The sequence below is a fragment of the Lactuca virosa genome, chromosome 4 (assembly GCF_052849685.1).
Source record: "Lactuca virosa cultivar CGN04683 chromosome 4, Lactuca_virosa_CGN04683_v6, whole genome shotgun sequence".
Lineage (NCBI taxonomy): Eukaryota > Viridiplantae > Streptophyta > Magnoliopsida > Asterales > Asteraceae > Lactuca > Lactuca virosa.
In genome coordinates, this window is record NC_136429.1 from 239,094,167 (window position 1) to 239,100,794 (window position 6,628).

The window sequence follows — 6,628 nt, forward strand, 5'->3', positions numbered from 1 at the left end:
CCTGAAGGTAATCCTCATTTTTGTTTTTAATGTTCTATGTTTTCTGTGTTGTATGGATTCTGTCATTTTGCAAAAAATGTTTTCAAGAGGTGGACAGAGCTCTAGGGGTAACCGAGGGGATCATCCTTGGTTAAACTTTCCAAGAATTGATTCAGAATCCACTATGAAACGATGGAAGAAGAAGTTGGTTGAAGTAAAAAAGAAAGAAATTTATGTACCAAATGCAATAAATTGGGAATGGCTGGGGAGAGTCCGATATGAGGAGGAGTTGGCCCCGTTTCTTGTCAAAGCATTTATGCATGAAGGGGTATCCATCACTTGTGATGGATGGAGCCGACTATTCCGTATGCAAGAACCGGTATTCAAGGAGTTGTGTTGGGAGTTTTTCTCAACCATCAACTTTCGCGAAGGAAACGATTATTACAACCCGGGAATCATTACCTTTTGCCTTGGTGGTGAATTCCGCCAATGTAGTATGGTGGAACTTGCTTGCAGATTGGGTATATATGACCAACAATTGGTCAGCACTGAAGATTTTGGCACCTTTCTGGAGCATTGTCACAAGGATTTTCCGGAGGGTGTTGTGGGTTCCACTTGGTGGAACACTATTGCCAACAAGGTTTATATCCCAAGTCCGCTCAAGAGGGGAGTATTAGATCACTGACCCATCAATTGATTCACCGCCTCATTGCTAATACAATCAACATGCGAAAAGATGACGACAAGGTTCCTAACCTTGATGTTTTCTGTTTATGGAGTATTATTACTCCAAACACTTTCTGCAATCTTCCGTACTGCATAGCATCTTATTTAGCTGCGGGGGCGGTCAAGGATCGAAAAACTTCAAAGATCAATGGCGGGATGTTTGTGACCCGCCTAGCAAAATCATATGGGTTAATGGAGAGAGGAGCATGGAACTTGATGACAATGGTCCCGACCCCTCCTTTTAATGTCATTCTTTTTAGAAGAGCAAGAATTATTGAAGATTATGGAGGGGGCCACTATTCCATTCCTCATGATGATGCGGTGATAGGACCTGAGGAGCCGGGAAGGAGGGTAAGGCCGAGACATGACCGAGCACGTGAAGACCCACCGGTGATTCCGGAAGATGAGATACCTAAGGAATGGTTTAATGTGGAGGGAAGGAGATACCAAGATGATTTAGGAAGGAGCTTAAATTTTACCAACCGGTCATTTATCCAAATGTTTAATCACTTCAACATCCAACATGTAGATGGTGGACAATTTCCTTATGTGCCTACTTGGGAAGAACGGATAAATGCACGAAGGAGTGACGCCGGTGGGAGTGGAGCAAGAGAAGATGATGAATAGGAAGAAGATGAAGATTGAAGTTCTATCCTTTTTATTTTGGTTGTGTTAAAACAATTTTTATTTGTTTGCTTGTTTTTATTTGTTTTGTTTAAACTTCTAAGTAGAATTTGGTTTGTTTAAACTTCTAAGTAGAATTTGGTTTGTTTTATTTTATGTTTGCTGTTGGTTTTTCTCAGAATTTGAATTAGGGTATGCATGCAAGGGGTCTAGAGAGTGAAAGAAAAATGGAAAGAGTCAAATCTAGGCGAGAGAGAGTGAAGTTTTGAGTCCAAATATCGAGTCCGGCTCTAGAGAGGGTTAAAGGGCGCGTGAATATTGAAGAAGAGAAGAGCATAAGTGTCTTTTTGATGCTACTTCAGCATACCAAACCAGATTTGAAGCATAATACACATTTTTATCACACAGCATGGAACTCGCCGAGTGCACATCCTGAACTCGACGAGTCATAGGGCAATTTCATGAATTCTGCCATTTTCGCGACACAACTCGACGAGTCGCCTTACTAACTCGACGATTTGCTTTTCATTCCACCTCTAAAGCTGCTGATTCGATGATATTTTACACGACATTTGACTGTATTTTTGAAGATTAATGCCTGATGATTTTCGAAATTATTTTCCTGCATATTTGGAGCCGTACCACACGAGATTTGGTACCTACGGCATGGATGAGCTGTTCCCATGTCTAAAGCCAATTGAATATGGAGCTCTTCATGAAGAAACATCAACCTCACTACTACTATCCCAGGGGAGTTTGTTCCAATTCCCTCTTTACTTTGTTGTTTTCTTTTTCATGCATAACATGCAATGGGGACATTGCATAAATTAAGTGTGGGGGTAGGGGTTGATTATATTAATTATATTAGTATCCTAATTTAGGTATAATTTTGAAATTTTTGCATTAAAAATTACTAGGATTAATTTAGAAAATTTTGGTAAAAACAATTAGGATTCCATGCTAGTGTTATGTTTGATGATTGCATGAAGACCCAAATGTTTAGTTGAACCAGTACACGTTCTAGTGCATTTGTGGCCTCCCTTATTCTAGTGAAATCATGGGACAAAAACATAACCTCGCTTAGTTTGAGGGATGCAATATGTTTAGCATCGTGTACCAGAAGTGTATCCAGGAAATTTTTTATCTTTAATCAATAAAGGTTGAAGTTGAGCGCCCCTGCTTAAGCTTGTAGGTATTGGGTGAAAAAAAGAGCGAGTTACATGTTAAAAAAGAGAGAATTACAAGTAAAAGTTGTAATAATTTTGGAGCAATCAAAGTGAAGATTAAAAGATCAAAATTCCGAAAGTTCAAAAGTGAAGATACCAAACATCATAAAGGTGGTGAATTCAAATTAAAGATCAAATATCAAGGAGGTGAAGAATTCCAATTAAGCTTTATAGTGGTATCAAAAAGTTGTAATTGTCTAGATTATGTATGCTTGGGTTGCTCAACCAAAAATACCTTGAGGCTAGGAGGTTTTCTGCGGATGGATTCGGAAGGATGCATAAAATGAGCATTGTTCAAAAGAAGTGGGCGAGTGTTTATGAGGATTGTGAGTATTTAGAATTGAGGGGGGTCCTTAGGAAAAATTTTAGACACAAATTCATGCGTTGCGGTCTTGACATAATGGCTGGGTTTGATTGGGATTGTCTTATGTAATATTAGTGTGCTAAAATTCAGTTTTGCTTGGGGGCAAGCAAAAGTCAAGTGTGGGGTATTTTGATATGTGCATATTTAGCTATATATTTAGTATAGATTTTTATTATTTATTGGCTAATTATTTGCAATTTATGGACAAAAGGTACTTAATTGTGTTTAAATTATATTTTCAGTCTAAAAGATGTGCTCGGGAGCAAAAGGAAGCAGGAGATGCAATCGGAAGTTAGGGAGTTGAAATGAAAAAGAAAAATGTCGAAAACAAGAAGAACTCGGCGAGTCAACGCCTGACTCGGCGAATCGGATCGAAGGTTCGCGAAGCTATAGAAGTCCTTGCCGTACACGAACTTTTAATGAAGGACTTGGTGAGTCGGTACCTAGACTCGACGAGTCAACTCTGTTTCCAGAAAACTATAAATAAAGACTTTAAGACCGAGACAAAAAAACTCTCTGAAACCCTAGGAGACTAAGCTGCGATTGAAGGTGCTGCTGGACTGTGAGGAGCTGAAGAATCAACCCTACGTTCGATTTTGAAGAGGATTAAGGCACATTCTAGTTTATTCTTAGTTAATCTTTTGATTGAATCATGTTTGAACTAATTGAATTCGTTTTTGAGTTTGTTTTTACTGCAATTATGAACTAAGACCTTTATCTTCTGTTTAGGGTAGATGATTTTGTGAATGTGGATTGATTTTATGGTTAGGATTAATTTAACTTGGTGATTATGTTTTGTTAAGCTTGTTAAAGAACCTCATGTGTTAATAACAACTATTTTTCTGTTAACAAATCAGTAATTAAGTTGCATGAACATCTCTTAGTTGTTAATCTCATGTGATTTATATGAAAACACAGTTATATGCCTAGGAATAACGAACGTGAAACTAGGGTTAGCTAGAAAATAGGTAAGTTAGTGTGTGAGCTTGTATGACGAACCATCATCAAGAAGTTAATTGAACGACCAATTTAATTAACCACTACAAGTCTTACTTAACCCGAATTAATAAACTAGGAAATTCATTAATCTAGACAAATGGCCATTGTTTGAATTAATCTGTGTTCTAAGGATTAGCAATAGCGAACGTGAACCTAATCATCTTAATCGGTAGCCAATTAAACTTAATCAAAAGCATTTATCATAAAATCAACCATAGGAACAAATGATTCGAACCTAAACAGAAGTCTCCTTAATTATTGAATTTAGTGATTTTTGTTGATTTAGCTTTAGTTATTTAGTTTAAGTCTTAGCTAAATATTTAAGTTTCTAGTCTTGTAAAACTAGAGAAAATCCTACTTTCTATTACTTGTTCTTAGATAATATTAGTAATTAGTTTAATTTCTGTTCCCTGAGTTCGATACCCTACTTATTTAACTATACCACAATTGATAGGTCCACTGCCTTTGTGTGTCTAATTTATAATTAAAAAGTAGGATAAAACTTAGTTCGTTTCACACAAATCAATCTTTATCAGCGGACAACTATAATTCCTAGATGATTAGACACGACGGTATATTAATACCCACGATGACACGACAACACATTAGTACTCTTTGGATACAAAAGTACTTGGCTTTAGCACGACAATACAAAGTACTTGGATTTAGCACGATAGTACAAAAGTACTTGGGTTTAGCACGGCAATACAAAAGTACTTGGTTTTAGCACAACAGTACAAAAGTACTAGGGTTTAGCACGACAGTACAAAAGTACTTGGGTTTTGTACGACAATACAAAACTACTTGGGTTTAGCACGACAGTACAAAAGTACTTGAGATCGACACGACAGACATGGATTGTTATCTCACATGACTCTCTCTAACCTATCTCAACCACTATTTCACAGAACTCTATCACAAACTCTCATTTATTCTTTTGCACAGCCCCTCACTACCCAGTCATATTATTAAGTATGTTAAACATACCAATAAATCAAGTAATAATAATATTTTTACAACTACATTAAACACAACAAAGATATCGCACATAGCAGTTAAGCATTTAGAATACTTATATCTATACAGAAGCTTGAAAGTAACTACGCACTCACTTGATAAAGTGATGACTCGAAACTTGGACAACGCTTCGCTTTAGCACTTGGCTTTTCCTTTGACGTGACCTAGGTTTAATCAACACTAAGTCTTAGGCTAACATTCCTTACGAATAAAGATAGCCTAGATCCATTATTAATTAGAAAGTCTACTTATCTATAGCTGATAAAGCATAACCAGGTAGGATCATATCGGAGGTAGGGTCTTTTTGGTATACAGAGTATACTGTTGGGAAATCCCACTTTCACCACCTCACTAAATCCAGCCTATACATCATCCTCGTAAGTAGATCAATCAGTATAATGACTCTGAATCATTGATAAATCTTATTTATAGATTCATAATAACGACTATGACTATAAATATAAGTTACACTGAAAGAATGGGAGTGTAGCTTAATTTTACAGAGATTTCTTGGACAAAAGTCTGGAAATTACGCTAGCAGAACTTCTACTTACTAGCTACTACTACTACTACTTCAGGGATCGAAGGGCTTCGCCGAAGGCTAAAACTAAGAGATATGGGCTAAAATCAAGAGGAATTCGTTAGAGAGGAGAATGGGGAGTGAGGAAACTAGTATCATCCGAAGCCTATTTATAGCATAATTGCGCTTCTCGTCTGGTGTGCGCGCCGCACACCTGAGACGTTGCTCCTCCCGTTTTCTACCACATGTCACAAGTATGGTGGTCCACGCCCCACCTTTTAGATGGTGCGCACCGTGCAACCTACCTGCGTGTGACGCATCTCGGAAAACTTCATAAAATAGTATCTTCTTCATACGAACTCTGTTTTGACGTTCTTTATATCCATGGAAAGCTCTCGTCGAGATCTACAATTTTCTTTTAGACTCCGTCGACTAATTTTGACTTTATTTTTCGTCCCTATTTTTATAAGATTTAATGATTTTGCAAAAATCATAACTCTCTCATACAGACTCCGATTTTGGTGTTCCATTTACCAAAATTCTTATCTTAAAGAGTACTACGACATTCATTTTGGTGACTTTACCCAAAAGTCAACCATTCTCTTCATACCTTTTGACGTCACATATTCCTTGGGCGCGACGAGATTTTATATTTGTATAAAAATCATATCTGATTCAGACGAAGTCAGATTTCTGTGGAATCTATATTTTTGGGATCGGGTGTGCTTTCAAAATATATAATAATCTATATATGTTTAGGCGCACTTATTTTCACGATTTACGGTCGATTCGATTTATTTTTCATATTTTTCTTAATACGAAACTTATATTATATCTTAAATGCGTAGCCCGATTCTGCGGGCGTTAAAATTATCTCCTCCTTAGGATGATTATGTACCGGAATCATCAACAAAACGGGGCTTTTATAATGACTCCAGACATTAATCTCATGTCTTTTCTACTGTGTTTCTAACTCTTAGACTTCTTGACTGTTGATGGTGTTGCACCTACTCTTCCTCCTAAATTAAGGTCTTTACTTCGACTACTGTAACATACCGATGGGTCATGTTCTAATGACCTCTCATCGTATGATGCAACGTTTAGACTCAGGTCTCTTTCAGTCAGACTTTAACACGAAAGGTAACATCCTTCATGTTCCAATGTGATATAATT